A 12,753-nucleotide genomic window follows, 5' to 3' on the forward strand; every position below is an offset into this window, starting at 1 on the left:
TCTCACCTATTTGGCTTTTCTCTGAAAACTTCCCCAGCAACAAAACAAACTACATATCTTTGATGGTTGGGTGTATAGTGTTTACTGTTCACCTAGGAGACTGGATGAAGCTGTGCGACATCTCAACTTCCCTAGCCTTCATAAAACAAATTATAAACAGTAGGATGAGGCTGCTCTGATGATGTGTTGTTCAAAATGGAGGAGAGCAAGCTGGAAATTGCCCTCTACAGTGCATGTGCATCAGGGGCAAGTAAAGTTGCAAATCATGTGCGGTCAGAATAGAAAGATGGCAGTTTCCTAGGGGTAGCAGGGGGAGAGTTGCCTGTTCAGGTAATTGCTTATATGCATGTGGAAGTATTTAATTGGCAGCAGGAATACGTTTTGATTTTACATGCAGCTGTTAAAAATCACCTCAATTCAAACTAAAAAGGTAAAGGTAAAGGTACCCCTGCCCGTACGGGCCAGTCTTGACAGACTCTGGGGTTGTGCGCCCATCTCACTTAAGAGGCATGGGGCCAGCGCTGTCCGGAGACACTTCCGGGTCACGTGGCCAGCGTGACATCACTGCTCTGGCGAGCCAGAGCCGCACACGGAAACGCCGTTTACCTTCCCGCTGGTAAGCGGTCCCTATTTATCTACTTGCACCCGGAGGTGCTTCCGAACTGCTAGGTTGGCAGGCGCTGGGACCGAGCAGCGGGAGCGCACCCCGCCGCAGGGATTCGAACCGCCGACCTTTCGATCGGCAAGCCCTAGGCGCTGAGGCTTTAACCCACAGCGCCACCTGCGTCCCCCCTTCAATTCAAACTAGCCTTTAGCAATTTCCAAAAACCATTTCTCTAGACAGTTGCAAAAGTGGTTGCTATGCTTTTGGAAGAAGTGGGCTCTTCTCTCGACAGGGCGTTAATATTCATAGATAGATGATGATGATGTAGATAAATATGCACAATTAATTATTCTTTCTAATACAGCATGAGAAGTATTTATTTAAGGAAACAACTGAATTGAGGGCATCTAAATTAAAAATGAAGAGGAAGTAGTCAATACTAACTGCACAACAGCAGTAGTAGACGGCAAAAGTGCACATAATACAAATCAGCTGAGGTTACAGTCCTAACCCCACTAACCTGGTGAGTAAACCCTACTGAATTAAGTTAGGTTTATTTCTGAGCAGACATGGTTAGAATTGTGCTATTATTTTATTTATCTGTTTATTGCATTTATATTCCACCTTCTCCTTCAAGGAACTCAAGGTGGCATACATTGTTCTCATCCTCCTTATTTTATTCTCACAACAACCCTGTGAGATTAGGCTGAGAGACTATGACTGGCCCAAGATGAGCAGGTGAGTTACATGGTAGAGCAGGAATTTGAACTCTGGTCATCCACGCCCTAGTCCAACATTCAAACTACTACACCACACGGGTTCCACATCACATGGGTTTGATAATTTCAGGACACATTTTGTCTATCTTAAGAGGAACCCAAAAGTTCTTAGAAAAGGTATTATGAAATATACCTCCTTCCCTTCTATTGTAGGACAAGGGATGTTTCTGACAATCTCATCCAAATTTTTCACCAGAGCTGCAAGTTCTATGGTAAGGATTTTTCATTTAAAACAATTTGTGCACTATTCACGGTTAATTTATATCTTCCCAACCCACTGCTAATACACATGCACACCTTTGTAAAACACTACAACACAGTAATGTTGATGAGATTTACACATATACAGCTGTATAATGATTGTTTCTGTGTGAGGCTTACCAGTGCTCCAGGAGCACATGTCAACATCACTAAAACACAGAACGAAAGGAATCTTGAAACAATTATACACATGATGACAAGAAGGCTTTCTCAAGGCATATGTGCACATCAGGACACTAGTGAAGAAGTGGGAATCAGTGTGTTTCTGTGTAATTATAACCTCTCCCAACTCTTGACCATGCTTGTGACAAGGAGATGGAAGCCAAAAATTGGCATGCATTTCGAGAACAGGCTCTGAAATCTTTATATCACATTTACAGAAGTAAAATCCAATGGACATCAATTATATTAGGAGGGGTATGTATGAATTCTCTATCACTTCTGTAGGTTTAACCTACCAGCACCTCAAGTTCCCATTATCAGTCATACCTAAAATCTTAAATAATTTTAGTTAATGCACCAACAGATTCTGCTTCCATCATGGTGGGCTTCTTAAGATTACAGTACTGTAAAAACTAAGTAGGCATAACATGAGCATTTTCTGCAAAACCCATTAACTATAATGATAGAAAGGATAGGACACCAGAACACACTTAAAGACCCCAGGGATATGAAAAGTTATTGATTTAAATTGTACCAGCTGTTTTGCAAAGATGACAACCTACGGGTTCTGAATATACATGGCAAGGAGCATTTGCATAAAAGGTAAGAGCAACAATGTTAAGCCAATTCTGTTTGATGATTATACTTTTCATTCATGTGCTGCTCTGTAATTTAGTTCAATTTGCACTCCTAGGGTGTCTATAGCTAACATTACGGAATAAAATGTTTTACCTTAATATCACGATTTTAGTTACATTCAGCCCTGATCACTGCTGTCAGAAAAGAGAGTTCTTTCTTGCAGTTCTAAGTCTTTTCTCCAGATGCAGGCCTTTATCAAACCTCAAAAACTCAGGAAACCAGTGTTGTCCAGGAAGGGTGGCTGGGGAATAATTGCTTGGTACAGCCAGTTCTGAGCAGTAGCATTGGTCAATATGTCCTATGAAACTGCTCATTTTCCAGTGGTTTTAATTTTTCATGGTGAGTGAGTTCATCTATTCCCCAATGCTGAAAGCTGTGGTGGCTGGTGTCTACTAGAACAGGTGGAACTCCTTAAGGGGTAATTGGGCAGGATGAATGAGAAGCCACAGGGGTGTGGCCAAGTTGTTCTGGTTCTCTCTCCACCTTCTTCCTTTTACAGTGAAGTGGTGAACATTTAAACACTGCAATTTAAGTGCCTTACCTTGGTTAAAAGGGGTCCATGCCATCACAATTACTAGCATGGGTTCATCCCAAAGAAACTGTACCATACTCAGTAGTACACCCCAAAGAAATCCATGTGGCTTGCTTCCTGGTATGTATTTACAGGGTTGTATCATGAATTGGTTAATCTTAAAGGTGTCACACAGGTCTATTTACACTGGACTCTCCCACAGTTTATTCACTTCAGTATCATATTTATGGAATGTAGAATATGGTGGAGGAACAGTAAGTGCACTAGGGAGACCAGTGTTAAAATCAGTCATAAAGCTCAGTGTGTGACCTTGACCTCACAGGATTGTTGTGAGGATAACATGGGGAAAAGGAGACACATGAATGCCCCCTTGAACTCCTTGGGGAACGGTGGAGTGGATATAAACGTAATACTGATAAATAAGCAATAATCAGAATAAACAGACATTCTCCAGTCTGCCCATTCCCAGGATTGAATTGTGGGTCGGGCCATGGTTGGAATCATGAAGAAAGCCTAACCCCGAAATCAGAGTAAAAGAATCTGGGGCACAATCAGGATATGCAGGATATGCACTGGACTCTACATACAAGTCCTTGGCAAATCCAGTGATGCAGTCTAAGGGATTTAACTATTAGCACCACCAACTCCTCCTTGTATGCAGCATGTGGCTTTCAAGATACCAACTTTGAGCATGCTCAGACTGCCGTTCAGTTTTGTGGTGTACCCCTTCCTCGAATCAGTCTATACATATTTTTAATAATAAACAAGCACAGAAATAAATCACTGTTGAAATGTACTCACAGTTGTGAGGCTGAAGAGATTATGATGAGGCTGTTGCCACTGGCCACTGTCCGCTTGCAACATCACAAACGTACATGGATGTTGAGTGGATATAAAGGTGGGCTTTTTCCTTTTCAGCAACAGAACACAGTGTGTGTGGCAGCTGTGGCATTCAGCATTGCCCGGTTTCCCCCTAGTTGGAGGAGGCAAATTAGCAGATGGATGGAGGTCAATGGGATGCTATGGAACACTTGGTTCACCTGGTGAGTGGGATCACAGCTTGAAGGCAGCTAATATTCATGGCTGGAAGCTGGTTAATGTTTAGTGGTGAACCTAGGAGAAACTGGCAGATTTTGGTGAGTGGAGTTTGCATTTGGAAGCCAGTGGGTGTCTTAAGGTTGAAGCAGACTGATGCTTGTGGGTGTAAGCTGGTTGAAATTCACCTTCAGAAGCTGGTCAACAGAAGCCAGTGAATATTTGTGGGTGGAAGCTGGGGTACGGATGTGAACGAATGAAGGATGAAAGATGTGTAAATATGTTTGTTGGTGATCTTCATAGATGTTGGCTGCTGTATTCTTGTGTGTGAATAGGAGGTTTTTAATGCAGTGAAGACCAACTGTGCAGTGATGTGATCTTGGGGACAACCTGGTGCCTCTGCTTCAGGATCAATCATATGTGAGTTTTTATTCATGCATTTTATTTAAAATCATTTATAAATATAGCTTAATATTTTTTTAAAAAAAATCATCTACTTTGGTATACAATATAAAACCAGTAAAAATATCATTAAAATAAAAAATGCAACACCTAACCAGTTAGACTCGGCTGGAGAACTGCAAACTGCTGTGTTTTCAGTTTGCACCTTGTTTTGGAAGGTGAAAATTAGGCAGTCAAATTTCTCCTCCATCCCCAATGAAGGTTCTTGGCCCAGGGTGAGAACTTCAGTACATAACAGTTCTAATAAACCTTTGAATATTTTAATATTTCTACCCTTCAGGAATAAATATTCCCATTTAGTACTAGCTTAAGGATCACCACTTGTTTAAATCCTAGAAGCGCCCCCCACACCACTTTTTCTTTTTTATGTGTTAAAATTTAATGTGCCAATTTTGGAGTGTTAAGAAATACAAGCGATCAAGTTAAAAATATGTGCTGTTGCAGTGAGTTCATCACGGTGAGGCCCACCTTGTCATCTGCACAAATAGTCCTTTAGAACGGTGAATGGGTGGCTCATTATTGGGACAGCAATAAAACACTCTGAACATTACAGCCTGTTCTGAATGAAGAACCAAATACGGAATAAAAATGATGGAATGTTTCATAATGGCTAAATTGGGAGTCATTATAAATCTGCTTTGATTACCAGGCATGTTTTTCTCCTGATGCGCAGTTAGATTCAACTCTAGGTCTCTAAAACATACATTATGTTAATTGCACACAAAAGACCCAGCCATTTTAGCTCCCAGTCAAACCCCCACCCCCACCCCCCCCACCCCGGTTCACAATCAATCCCGAAAAGAAAAATGACCTTTTTTAATTCATCCTAAGGAGATGCTTAAATGCATTCAAATTGCTTCGGTATATTTTAAAATATACTGAATGTGGAGAGCGGTGGGAATATTACGCACATTGTACTGCTGGAAAACAAACAACGTTGGCAAGTTAATGCATTTGAGATGACTTGTGATTCACTGTATTTTCCTGGGCTGCTTCATGAAGTGGGATCTTACCCATGAATACACAATAAATGTATTATGGGACCGCCATGGAATTGGCACCATAGGGCTTTCTACATATTACTCAAAATGCAAATGAAAGAAATGCATATATCATTTCCATGGCATCCTTCTCTCTTTTCTAAATTCTGGGACTTCCAAAGGGGGCATATTTGAGCAGATTAATGGTAGGAGGTTCTTAGCTGATGTACCATCCCTTCAGGTTCTTCCACCCATAGGGTTCAAAATGTATGCTTATGGGGAGAGAACCCCTTAAAGGAGCAAGATGAACTGGAGAAATAGGCAGGGGGGGAGTTAAAAAATTATCCTACCCCACTGCTACTCCATTCCAAATCACCCTTTCAGATTGTTTCTCTTAAAAAAGAACACAATCTGCATAATGTGCATTTGTCCATAACATGTGATTATTTATTAAAAGCGTTTTTACTACACTCTTTACAGTTCTCATTAAAAAAACAGTTGGGGTGATAACATTTTAGGTGTCTCCAGATGTTCTGGTCTACAGCTCCATCATTCTTGACCATTGGCTCCCCTGGCTGGATCTTATGGAGATTGCAGTCCCAAACATCTAGATGAGATCAGGTTGCGGAAGGCTGAGGTAACCTGGTGGAAAGGCTGTCAAGATGACAGGTATGGGAGGGCCATCAAATTATTATTATTAGCAGGGCTTTTTTTCAGCTGAAACTTGCCATAACTCAGTTCCGGGACATCTCAGGTGCACGCCATTGCCATTATAAGAGAACAAGGGAGGCATTTTAGAAAAATAACACTGCTTATTAGTATTAGCATTAGTATGATGTATGGAAGTGAGAGCTGGACCATAAAGAAGGCTGATCGCTGAAGAATTGATGCTTTTGAATTATGGTGCTGGAGGAGACTCTTGAGAGTCCCATGGACTGCAAGAAGATCAAACCTCTCCATTTTGAAGGAAATCAGCCCTGAGTGCTCACTGGAAGGACAGATCCTGAAGCTGAGGCTCCAATACTTTGGCCACCTCATGAGAAGAGAAGACTCCCTGGAAAAGACCCTGATGTTGGGAAAGATGGAGGGCACAAGGAGAAGGGGACAACAGAGGACGAGATGGTTGGACTGTGTTCTCAAAGCTACCAGCATGAGTTTGACCAAACTGCGGGAGACAGGAGTGCCCGGTGTGCTCTGGTCCATGGGTTCATGAAGAGTCGGACACGACTAAACAACAGCAGCAGCAACAACAACAATATTCATATCCTGTCTTTTCCCCAGACTGGGAATCAAAGCCAAGTGTTCTCTCAGCAGAAGCAATGGAACAGTCCTGCATCTCCGACTTCCATCAGCATCAGCCAAGCTGGCCAACGGCCAGGGATGCTGGGAGCTGTAGTCCAGCAGCATCTGGAGAGCACCATGTTGCCTATCCCTGACCTATGACCTGGCCCTTATTTTGTTTTTTCTAGTTCTAGTACATGGAATGCTGACAAAAACAAATATATTATATATGTGTAATATAGTATTTGCCATCCTGAGCTCCTTTGGGAGCAAGGACAGGATATTTAGTAAATAAGTAGTATTTAAGTATGTAACCATTAATGCTGATTCATTAGTTAGATAAACAGTTTGCCTATCTATTGGATTTGGAGTTCATAGTGAGCAAATAATTTATCTGCTTTATCTAACCTACCTTAATGAACACAAAATTAGTATCTTACAGTCTCAGGAAATTATGAATCATGATAGTATCCATTATCAATCATTTACATAAGTCAAACAAAAAGTCCTTTGTGAAAATGCTGAATCAATCCTCTAAACAAACATACTACTTTAATAACTTCTTCCTTGCTTTCATCTTGGCAAAGTTATCAATTAAATTATCAAAAGAGATAATCCTAGCAAGCTTGCTTTCCACTGAGTGGATAATAAGGTGCTTAAGCATTTTTTTACCTTCTGGTAGAGCTTGGGCCTTCCTTTACCAGTTAGAATTTATTAGCTGATGTAACCAAGCACTCTTAGGGTAATGCAGAAAAAGATTTTCTATGTCTATGACCTAAACTGATTGTTTAAAGAATCAGTGTGCAATTTTTGCCATGGTTGTCACAGCCCTGAGACTTTACCTTATGTAAGAAACCATCCCATTTTACATGTGCTGAATTGTTATGTCTCCTTACTTTAAAAAAAAAAAATCAGTTATTCTCTGTGCATCTGTGTATATCTTCCACATAAAAAGGGTCCAAGTATGATTTTCAGACATGATAGACTCCATACCTCTTATTTAGGAATAAGTGATAGCACATGATATAATTTGAATTCACATATAGTTTACAACAGCACATTAATTGACAGAAAAACTAAACACACAAAAACTTTTTAAAATGTGAGGAACACTTGCTTCTAATTGCTCAAAGTTTGTGTCCCCCCCAAAAAATCAATTTAACTTTTCAGTATCCAAAACACATTTTCCTCTAAATTGAAAGAACAAAGTATTCCAACCAATAGACAAAAATGATTGTTTCATTTGTAATGCATGGCTCGGACCTGAAAACATGAAGAAATAATATTGGCTTGTGAATATTGGCAGTGAATAATCATGATCAGCCTCTCTTGTGCCTGAGATTACAAAAAAAAAAAAATCTTTCAGGTTTGAGGAAGCTGGGGAGTTACTAAGTGAGGTATCCAGACAGGCTTAGATCCCAAAATGTTACTCAAAAAAAGCAAGGCAATAAAAAAAAAAATTCACCAAGCCTCACTGCACATTGCTGATATTATTCTAAAATAGTGTTGTGAGTCTGCAGGAATCTGAATTTTAAAAAATCCTCAGTAAAATTTGTCAATGTTATAATGCACATTTCTCCTAATAAATGTAGCTTTGTATGGAGTTTTGAGAAATATACACATTTTACAATCCTGTCCCCCCTAATATAATGCATTTATGTATCTATTTATGTATTTTCACTATATGAATACTTCTCCTAATATATGCATTTTTGTACACATTACTTGGCTGAGAAACTGCACTACTAAAATTGGAAAAATGCAAATGTCAAAGGATGCCTTTCTGTTTGTTTTAGAAAGTGCAGATTAGGTAAACCTGCCTTTAACTGCAAACTGAATCACAGCCCCTCCCCCCATCCCTAGTTTCAGGAAAGAAAAAAAGATTTCCCCCCTTTCTTTCTCACCCTTCTGAAATCTTCCCCGACTTAAAAAATAGAGGGCTGTCAACTCTGTCCCTGAATGATACTTTGCTATATGGTGGGGATATTTTTGGAGAGTGGAAATGGAACAGGAGTGCTCTCTTTCCCTCCTCCTGAAACATTCCCTTACATTTTATGAGGAGAAATTTTAACAAGAGATAACTAGTGTGCTCCATGAGGCTTTTTTATATTCCTTACTGAATGGACCAAACTGGTTGCTCCTGAATAAGAAAACATATTGGGTGAGTGCATTTGCTCTTAATGGACCTTTGAAGTCTCCTCTGCTAAGCTAGTGGCTGGACTCAGTATTAGGCATGTTCCTTTGTTGCTGCAAAGTTGCAACAGCTAGAGATAGATTTTCCTTTGAGAAAGTTTGGTGATTTGGGGGAAAGCCAAATCACAAAGGCAGGCTCCTTTTGTGCCCAATCTCTATGAACCCTTCTCTGCACTGGACTCACAGTCAGAACAAGTGGACTGTCTAGAGGGACAAACAACGCTTAGTTAATGTGGCACAAGAGACCAAACCATAGCCAGAAATATCCAGCTGCACTGCAGCAGTGTGCCACTTAGGCATTTGACACATAACACTGCCAAGCATACCGGAAGGAACATGAGAAACTCAGGGCAATGATATGCTGTGTAACCATAAACGAGGAGTCAGGGTCGGAAAGAGAAGAGCAGAGATGCTTGTGAGGTCAGGAGGATGCAATCAGTAGAAGCAGCCTCTTGCTGAAGAGCAATGATTAATAGTGAGAAATTGCTGCTACCAAACTCCGGTTTCTTCCTGTTGCTGCCTGGAAGAACATAGCTGAGCGTGGTGTAGGGAGCTGACAGCCCAGAGAGCCTAGAAGGCCAGGGAGAGAGAGCTCACGGCCACTCTACTCCCTAGAGTGTCTGCTTCCTGTGTGTGCATGCAGTGTGCATGTGCACTGTTACCTGAGATGAATCAGTAAAGGCTGCTTTCCTCCATATAATGTTGTTTCGTTTATTTTACAATCAGAGGGTGGTTTTATTATTTAAGACGTGCCTTTTCAGTGCTAGCTGCTCTCGCCTACGGTCTGCTGAGACTCCACACTCCTACATAAACCCCCCTCAGGATTTCCCCCCAAAGCGTAGCAAGCCTCTTAAAGAGATATCACCAGGCAGCAGGTTGATACAAAAGCAGCAAATACCAAAGGGCATTGCTTCCTCAGGAGGCTCTGATGGGGAGGGCATTTCCCCTCTCTGACTATAAATTGAGAAGGCCATGTTGAGAGCCTAGGACTATAGACGCATAGTAATTCTGCCTAGTTGGCTGGGGAGTTGAATGATGATGGTGGTAAAAGTCATTATAGGTCCTGGAGAAAAGGTAAGCTGGGAAGGGTACCACAGACACTGCCTCACTAACTGCTACTGCCTTTAGCTTGATCCAGTAAAGCTCTTTTTATGTTTTTAGCCAACAAGTCTCAAGCAAGACTACAAATAGGCAATGTGCTAGATGCAGGGAGAGAGGACTGATTCTGTTGGCTCTATTGAAATCATTCTCCCAGTTGAGGAGTTGCACAGAGGACAGTCCTGGGTGGAATCTGCACGCATATAAAAAATGCTGTGAAAACGCTTTTTAAAAAAAACGTTTTGAAAAATACACTGAATTTTGCATAGCTCACTGTCACCATCAAGTGTCACATTTTACAACACATTTAAAACATTTCATTTGCTGCTGTGTAGATGAGTCCCTGGTTACATAACCCCACCCCCCACCCCACTGCAGCAGCCATACCTATATCACCACCAGCAGAATGTAGGGACAAAAACTTCCTCTCCTCTCTCATCTTCCTCAGCTTGTGTAGATCAGGGATGGGGGAAACTGTGTCCCCCTCATGTTGCTGGATTCCAAATCCCATTAGCCCCAGACAGCATCATCAGTTAGTATGGGATGATGGGAGTTGTAGTTCAGCAATATCTGGAAGGTTACAGGTTCTCTAACATTGGTAAACGTAAGCTGTGGAGCTTTTCTTTTCTACAGAAATGGCATGTTGTGGAGAAGACTGAGGAGTTCTTTCTTTCTTTCATTCTTTCTTTTGCAAGAGAGCATATGAGAGGGAAGAAAGTGAATAGAAAAGCAGGCGAAACTCTGCAGTGTACCTACAGTGTACCAATTACTGGTATGTTAGGCATAAGAGGCAGTTGATAATGCCTGGGGGTTGCTGATAATGCCTGAGGTGAGCAAGCCTCCTGTTGTTTGTTAACATAGCAGAAATCAGCAAGCCATGCCTTTCAGGTGACACAGCTAAATAATATCACCTGCCTCAGACAGCAGTTAAAAGGAGAGTTAGAGGAGTTACGGTAGTTCAAAAGCTAGCAACCTTAGAATCATGCCTGAGGGCAAATAGGAGGAGATCACTCAAAGCCCTGGAAGACATGCTGCTCTGAAGCTATTTCCTGAATTAAGAGACAGAGGAGAGTACAGGAAGGGGACTAAGTGTGGAGCATGTCTCTTCCTTCCACCTCCACTTCTGAATAAATGCTGAGAATTCTGAGCAGCCCGTGACAAGGTTTCCAAATAGATCATCTGGCAGCACTGGCATAAAACCAGGTGCTTGTTGTCAGCAGATGACAGCCTCTTGCATTCATTTGGATTTTAGAAGAACAACCACAATGAGAAAATCATGAGAAAATGGTGGGGTGGGGTGGGGTGGGGCAGGCCGGTAGTCATGTGCTCTACTCTACACACCTGAATGGCCCAAATATAAAGAGAGAGCATGGGTCTGGAGCTGCAGACACTAGGACAGCAGGGTGAATTGGTACACAGGTCTAGTCAAAGTCTTCTCCACTAAGGTGAGATGTGTTTTTCCCCCTGTTTAAATTATAGTAATTATTTCTACTTTTGCATCTCTATAAAAAGCACCACATGCAGATTTTGTTGTTTGAGGATCTGGGTAGAAGCTTCCTGCTGCTCTGTGAGGGAACAACTATAGCCCTTGCGGTGAGAGAAGGCATGGTCATCTCACCAAAAGAGGGATGTTCACAGTGCAGTGCAGGAAGGTTAAATACTCACTCCTCGTCTTCCCACCTGGTGTTATAATGGTTCATGAAAATGCCCTTGGAGTCTAATGATGTTCCATGCAAAGGCAAGGAATGTTGTCCCATTGCTTCTACATTGAAGCTGTGTCATCAAATCTGATTGGTTATATAGCACCATGATGTCATCTTGCTCGGTATGTGATCCCTGATTTGTTGAGATAACATTATGCGGGAAGAGGGAAAGGGTGGGAGAGAAGCAGCAGAAACAAGGAACAGAATAGTTGTAGAGACAGCCATGAAAAGATAGATCTGAGCAGGGGTGGAACACCTTCAGATTCCCTGAACACCCCCTGTTCACTCTTTAAAATCTTAAGGACAAAAACAGAGTGAAGACTTGGTTGCTGCTTTTAAGTGACACTGGCTATGTGCCCCGCCTCGCTCCTGTTGCCCCCAATTTTAAGTTATTGAAACCAAGTATGAAAGCACATTAGGTGGAAACAAAAATAAGAAACAGTAATCCAAACCCACTCTTCTATTCTCTGTCATCATATGGAGAACCATTAGAGTGGCAGAATTTTTACCATCCTTAATTATATAATTTTGCCAATTTTGCCAAATGAACTCCTATTTAGATGGAATCCAGATCTGGAATGGTTGTCTAGTCATGTGTAAAACAACTGCCATAAAGTTCTCTGTCTCCGCTTGATCTCTTCAGGTTTTCAAGCGATGAGTCAATTTCTCTGAAACGACATTAAACAGGGCTTTTGGTAACTGTGTGCCTTTAACATGCAGAAATTAAACAGGTGCAGGTTTTCCTGGCATTGAAGAGGCAAGAATGGAGAAAGAATTTGTCTGCCACTGGCACAGATCCTTGACTGCGAAACAAAATGCTTTTGGCTGTGGTTCGTTTGTGAAGACACTTTTGTGTATGTAGATATGCTGCTAGCTTTTGTTTTTAAGAAAGCAAAAGTAGGTTTGCACCCAGATTAGGGATGGAAGGATCTATCACTTTCTGTCCTCACAGTTTCCCATTTTTCCAATCTTAAATCCAGTTATCTACATGTCTGCAGCAATTTGTGGTGGGTTGTTTTTTTTT

General features: G+C 41.5%; 1 long non-coding RNA gene across 1 annotated transcript in view; it reads left to right on the forward strand.

The window, feature by feature from the left end:
- Positions 1-1,542: 1,542 nt before the first annotated feature.
- Positions 1,543-12,753, forward strand: part of LOC307212982 — a 44,494-nt gene continuing 33,283 nt past the window's right edge. The window contains exon 1 of the long non-coding RNA XR_013837324.1: positions 1,543-1,595. This is a non-coding gene — a long non-coding RNA (uncharacterized lncRNA). The remainder of the gene's footprint in view (positions 1,596-12,753) is intronic.

This window comes from Podarcis cretensis, assembly GCF_951804945.1.
Source record: "Podarcis cretensis genome assembly, chromosome: 3".
Classification (NCBI taxonomy): domain Eukaryota; kingdom Metazoa; phylum Chordata; class Lepidosauria; order Squamata; family Lacertidae; genus Podarcis; species Podarcis cretensis.